The 6,620-nt window shown below is 35.0% G+C and overlaps 1 pseudogene across 1 annotated transcript; it reads right to left on the bottom strand.

Annotated features, from left to right (window-relative positions):
• Positions 1 to 238: 238 nt before the first annotated feature.
• LOC147517825 (uncharacterized) lies at positions 239 to 2,170 on the bottom strand (annotated as a pseudogene). Its single transcript, XR_015213091.1, has 8 exons — positions 2,165 to 2,170; positions 1,342 to 1,395; positions 1,095 to 1,225; positions 962 to 1,006; positions 737 to 863; positions 565 to 649; positions 416 to 472; positions 239 to 307 (listed from the first exon to the last, which is right to left on the bottom strand). The product of XR_015213091.1 is annotated as an uncharacterized LOC147517825 (transcript).
• Positions 2,171 to 6,620: the final 4,450 nt, after the last annotated feature.

The raw sequence follows: 6,620 nt of genomic DNA, 5'->3' as shown, positions 1-6,620 counted from the left end.
ACCATTACATACCAAAATGCGCAGTCCGTTTCAATATGCTCAGAGACATAATGCTCCAATAGAATACATAATATGCCCGGAGACAGAATGCTTCAATAGAATACATAATATGCCCGGGGACAGATCAATAGAGTACATAAACAACTGCGTCCTCGAATCCAAACCAATTTATTTTTCAAAGCTGAACAAAGGTAAGGTACAAATCTCCAACAAATGCACCCTAGTTACATTGATTTAGTCACCGCCGAAAAGCTCTTGCGAAGACCTCAGGGGGTTGGCCGCCACTGAGCTTGTTTTTTCCATTGATCTGTCAGAAGAATCGTCTTAGTAAGGCAAAAAAAAAATCCATAATATCAACAGAAGGAAAATTTTCTTTTACTTCTTAGTGAGAATAATGATGAGATGGAGCACATACCACATAGTATGGAACGCCTGTTATGTGGTCGGAGTACTTCTCAAGTTCAGCGTAAACCTTCAGATAACCACCAAGAAGAATGTCAGTTTTAAAAAGAAAATAATAAGTGTAAATGTAAGAAAAAACCTATTTGTTTATGGAGAATAGACCTCTTGGACTCCCTTATTAGGGTCATCAAGAAACTCCGCTGCTCCTTCTATTCCAACCTTTTTAGCAGCTTCTACAAGAAACTCCCTGCATCAGTTACAAAGAGTCACACTGTTAATATTTCTAAAATAAAAACTGCAAACCATTGTCGGGCCTATGATCACGAATGAGCACTTGTCTCCTATATACTTCCCCTGGGTGAAATAGCCGAGGTGCAACTCCTCCACAAGAGCATTTTGCTTATCGTAACCCCGATGCCCTGCAAAATGTTATGAGTCCGTGGTTATCTAAAGTGTTTCCCCTACATATTTAAGCATATCGATTCAATGTTAATTTAGCAACAGGTTTCTTGATTCATCTATTTGTAACGATTGGAATTAAAGTTTGATTCAAGCTTACGTGAGCCCATCCACATCGTGAGTCAAGACCATGACCACGGAACACCTACATGATTCAAAACCTCATTAACACCAAATGCATTGGACCAAAGAAACACACAAGATATATAGATAAAAAAGAACGGAAGAAAAACCTCACCATTCGAGCTTTTATTCTTTTCAGATTGAGGTCCAAATTTCTCCTCAGAATGAACTTTCTTAACAACACCTTCTTTTGGAGTCAAGGATTCAGGAAATAAGGGTGCCACCGACTGTAAAATATAGTCTCGTTATCGTAGAAAATGTAACTAACCTGTAAAATATAGTCTAGTTATCCATTGAAATGTAACTAAGTAAAATAGCAATACAACAATGAGATCGAAGCAGTGAAGGGAAGGAAACCTCAAAATCAAATTGATCATTTGATGAGGCTATAGCCTTGTCTAGATTCTGCCACTGCTAGTAAGCTAATGAACAAAGAGGACTTTATCAGCAGCATAAGGCACTACACAAGTGTGAAGGAGGTCGCAAATGACATGTACCAAGGGAGAAAGAATATATCAGTTACTGACTAAATAGTTAACTGGACGCTTTGGCTAAAATCGGATTGAGTGTTCAAATTTATACATTAAATGAAATTAAATGAATGAAATGCGAAACTAAATTATGGTTCACAACTTTACATATTCATCATGATACAACATAAAAATAGAAGGAATTGAACCCTTAGATAGCTGAATGGATTCATAATCGCTCGACTCAATCTAAAACCATCCAAAGTCAGATCAAATCCTAATTGTACTAACTTATATCATAAAAAATTCCACATTCTTCCAACTACTACTAACATATTAAACAGTTTACAAAAGATCTAAATCAATATAAATTTAATATCTTGAACATTTTACAACAGATCTAAATAAAAAATAAAATAAAAAACATTAGATCTTACCATAGACAGTGTTTTATTGTTGATTTCAATTTTCGGTTTCCATTTTCCATTTTCGGTTTCGGTTTCGATTTTCAATTTTCTATGGGTTTGGATTTGGAGATCGTTTTTAGCTTTTAGATCCAAATTTTTGTGAGGAGGGAGTGAGCGAGTGAGTGAGGAGAAGAAGATGGGGGAGAGAGAGATCCAAATTTTGCTGGAGAAGAAGGGTTGGGCTGGAGAAGAAGTCGACCAAAATTTTGGATTTGAGATTTTTGTACGAAATGACCGATATACCCCCATTTGTTTTTGTATTGGGCCAAAGATTTTTAGCTTTTAGATCCTTTGAGATCAGGATGTAATCCGACGGTTCAAGAGGAGTGTGAGATAAGAGTGTCACTATAAGAGTGGCACTCTAGACAAACCGTATATATATATATATATATATATATATATATATATATATATATATATATTTTTTTTTTTTTTTTTTTTTTTTTTTTTTTTTTTTTTTTTTCTAAGTTAAAATGTATTAAAAGAAAAAGAACAAAATACAAAAGGTATTTAGAGATGCAACATGTTGCATTCTCTAATGTTCATGCCAACTCAAGCATTCGACTATTACCATTTATAAGAATAGTAATAGTTTACAGTCACTGAAATATTACTATATTAGAAAAATATGGGGTATGAGGAATAGTGATTTGGTGTCACGTTGTGTCCATCACAGGGGCATTTTCATCATTTCCGTCACTTAACAAAACTCTCTCTCTCTCTCTCTCTCTCTCTCTCTCTCTCTCTCTCTCTCTCTCTCTCTCTCTCTCTCTCTCTCTCTCTCTCAATTAGGATTAGAATTCAATCTATTTCTCTTCGGACATAATCAATTAAGCATCAAACCAATTGGAAACCCAAACGTCATGGTGTTCTCAGCAAGCTTTTCAAGGGAGATCAGTTCCATCATGGTTTTCGAAGGTAAGTTTGGTTTTTACAATTTGGGCATTGCGTCGTAAGCTTAAATTTTAAGATAAGTTGAGATTTTCAGTTTGTTTTTGATGAATTTTATTGAAATTTATGTTATTCTGTTATATAACGTTGTTAAGTATTTGATTTATTGCATTTTCAGTATAGGTTTGTTGTAATATTTGTGTAAATTATATTTCTGGTTTGATTCAGGTGGTGAGTTTCCTGTAGAATGGTTGAAGAATGGGATAATAAGGAATTAGTCAACAGGTATTTCTCTGTCTTTCCTTCTTCGTTCTCTTGCGTTAATTGATGTTCTATCATTTTGTGATTCATTACAGTTAGTACGGTCTATGGTCAGTTCTCACCACTTTGCTTTGTATTAGTGATCAGTAGTGAGCAAGTTGCTTTGTACTTTGACAATCTACATTAAGGTACTTTGTAGTTTATATAAGTACTTTTTTTTAGGCTTTGAGCTAAAATCAATGTCAAATATACTATGCAATTAGATTATCTTTAGTTTGCAACTTTTAGTAAATGGAAAGAATTTAAGAACGTAGATTACTCATAAGAAACATATGGCGTGATTAACCAACTCGGCAACTCCGATAACCTGCGTTCAGGGGCGGATCTAGCATTTCAACTCTCTCCGGGCTAAACAACGATAGCAAGAGTCTTAAACAAAAAAAAATAATAGACACATTCCAAATAAACAATTGAAACACCATAATTCACAAGTAGCCAAATATATACTAATTCATCAAAATATCTAATCAAGTTCGACTACAAATCTATTTAAAAAGTAAAACTACTTAAACGGTATTTTACAGGTCTTGCGGGCGTCAAAATCATTTCTTTCCACAATTTCGATTCTAACAAGCACCAAAATTCAAATCCAAAAAAGAAAAACAGTACATCTCGACACGACGACACATTCACACATAACATACAAAATTTCATAACCAACGAACCATATCAACATTTCAATTTTCACATATCTAAAGCCTACATTCCACCAAATCAAGCAATGCAATTTAAAGACCCGACTTGTTTGCATCTCATCGATAACTGTCATTCAAGTGAAATAAACTTAGGAGTCACTGAAATGCTATTGTAATTGAATGTGGTGTAGCTCAATCCATGGCCAAAAGCAAAGATGGCATTTCCGTTGTAGAACTAACTTATATGTTCATCCAAGATAACCCTTTGCAGTATCTTGTCCGAGTTGCATTGAAGTTATGAGGAGCTTGGTTACGTATTCTTGTAATCTTGTGGAAACCATGTGAGTGGAAGTCGGCCAGCTAAAAGAACGATGAGAGAATGCATAGTAAATATGATCTATCAGTATTGTCAGACCCTAGCTACCTAGTTATGAAATGGTCTAAATACAACAAAGTTTTATTTTCTCACCTGGGTTATATTTAGGTAGCATAGGATTTTTTTTTTCAGCAAAAGGACCCTGGGTTGAAGCCTGGTCCAGCCCTCTCCTAGGTCCGCCCCTGCCTGCGTTGGATGAAGTACTTTATGCAACTCAGTGTCATTGCAACTAAAGTATGCATGTCAATATGCCACACACAAATAGAATATAAAATACAATCACCTCTTTGCCCCCATTTAGTCTTCTCCTCATAGCCACAAGTCCACAACTAATAGCATGTGGCCTCCTTTACGAGAGTTGTAGAATTAGTGCCTTGAGAAAGTCCACCTTCTTCCATAAGTGTTGAAGTCAGGTAAATTCCAGTAGCAGCTTAATATTCCGATTGATTAACCAAGTCCATTTAGTTTACTGGTGTTCCATCATGGTGTCATCACAATGTTTCGGCGATATGTGCAGAAATATCTGAGAGGTGAGTGACGAGATTTTGACCTTTGGCACCAAGAACCAATTCAAGGTTGTTGCATTGCTATTGGGTTAAATTTTGGCGGAGAGACAAAAAGTTTGTTTTCTTATCAAATTTGGATTTTCTAAAAGCATATTTTTCCGGAAACCATCAGAGTGTTTTGTACTAGAAAACCATTGTGTCACATTGGAGATGAATTTATCTTAGGTATTTAGGCGTCAATCAGAATATTTGCTAGGGTTAGTTTTTTGTGCAGCTTACTACATGAAATTGGCCACTATATGTTTCGGTTTTCCAGTATTTACAGATCTCATACAGCGGATATTAGTATGAGATAAGTAAACAACATGATAGTATAAAGGACTATCTACACTCTGCTTATAAATGCAATTTTATTTCCACTACAAAGAAGCTTCTGTTTGTTAATAGATATCTTGTGTGGCTATGTGCATTAAGAAATACTATAGTGAATATTTATTATGAAAGAATTATGTGTTCATTGTATAGTTATAATGTAATCTATTATTGTTTACAAGTTTTCGGCCCCCCTTTTGTTATACCTGCAATTTATTAATGGAGTTATCTTAGGATTTGTTATCTACTTGATATGTAAATTCAATAATTATAAGTACCTCAGCGTTGCTTCTTCCCGTGTTATTGTCCTTCTCAACTTTCTACCTGTGTAAGTTTTCCTGTGGTTCCTAAAAAAAGTCAATATGAGTTGATTTACCACTTAAAAGTTTGGGAACTTAAGTTGGTATTAATCAACTATTATGAGAATTCATTATGCTTTGTACTTGCTATTTTTCTTGATTGTTAAATTTCTGATGCATTTTGGTTTATTTCTAGAATTCTTTGCAGTGCATAACTTATTTGTTGCTTAGGTTAGGGGGATTAGAGTTAGTTGGATTGCTCTTGAGAGCTAGATGATTGATAGCCCCTCGCATCATAAGTGAGTTTTTTTGTTCTTTGGATATGATTGAATATGAGCCTCCCTCTAAAGTTCAGTCTTACGGAGTAACGTAATTATAATTGTTGTATTTGGGTTATTTGTCATTGTAATTGCAGGGGTCTGCCTTGATGGTTGCAAGCATTTTGCAAGCTTGCTGATTACCCTGTTATGAGATGCTTGAAGAGATGAACCACAATTTAATTTTCTAGGACAATCAGATAGTGTGCACTTACTTTTGAGCAACAAAAAATTGATTATAGACTGAAAGGCAATAGCATGCTGAAACAAAAAACACTTTGAATTTGGCTTCATAGTATTGAATCTTTGTATTTTATCAATAGTCTAGAAATCAAACTCAATGAAATTCTAATTTTTTTCTTGGGTTTAATGGTCACAGTGCTTATGCAGAAGTGACCGCTGTTCTCATTTCCTCGCTGACCCATCATGCAAAAGGTATGCCGTTTGAGTGAGTGCGCCTGCTGATTCTAAGCTTCATTCCTTTGACGGATTGTGAGATTTCTAAAGAACGGTAAATTGTGAAACCGTGCATCGCCCAAATACTGAAAAATAATGTCGTGCTACTGACTTATGGTCTGTGACACCTTTGTGGATATTTAGAAATATCCATAGTTATTGTGGTTTACGCTTGCTGGGTGATTGATCTACTTGATAAGGATATACATTTAAGAATACAATGTACTCTTTTGTGCTGAGCAGAAGCAATTGTGAAATCCAGTACTCTTTCTGCATGAAATGATGACGTGTCTGGTGTTGCTAAACCATACATTTTTTGTGTGCTGATTTGTGGTAGATTCGTTTTCAAAACACGGTTGGTTTTCAGAAACTCATTACCACAACATATTAGTTTTACTTAGTTGGAAAAAAGTATATAATATCATTTACAGATGCAACTAGTTTTCTGTTCTGTGCTTTGGAACTTATGAAATTTAGAGAAAATTATCCGTGTCTGCATGCTTTGCTGTTGTATAGTTTTCTTGAA

The sequence above is a fragment of the Coptis chinensis genome, chromosome 2 (genome assembly GCF_015680905.1).
Source record: "Coptis chinensis isolate HL-2020 chromosome 2, ASM1568090v1, whole genome shotgun sequence".
NCBI lineage: Eukaryota > Viridiplantae > Streptophyta > Magnoliopsida > Ranunculales > Ranunculaceae > Coptis > Coptis chinensis.
Note: the sequence above shows the minus strand (reverse complement) of the source record. Positions and strands in the feature narration are given on the sequence as shown.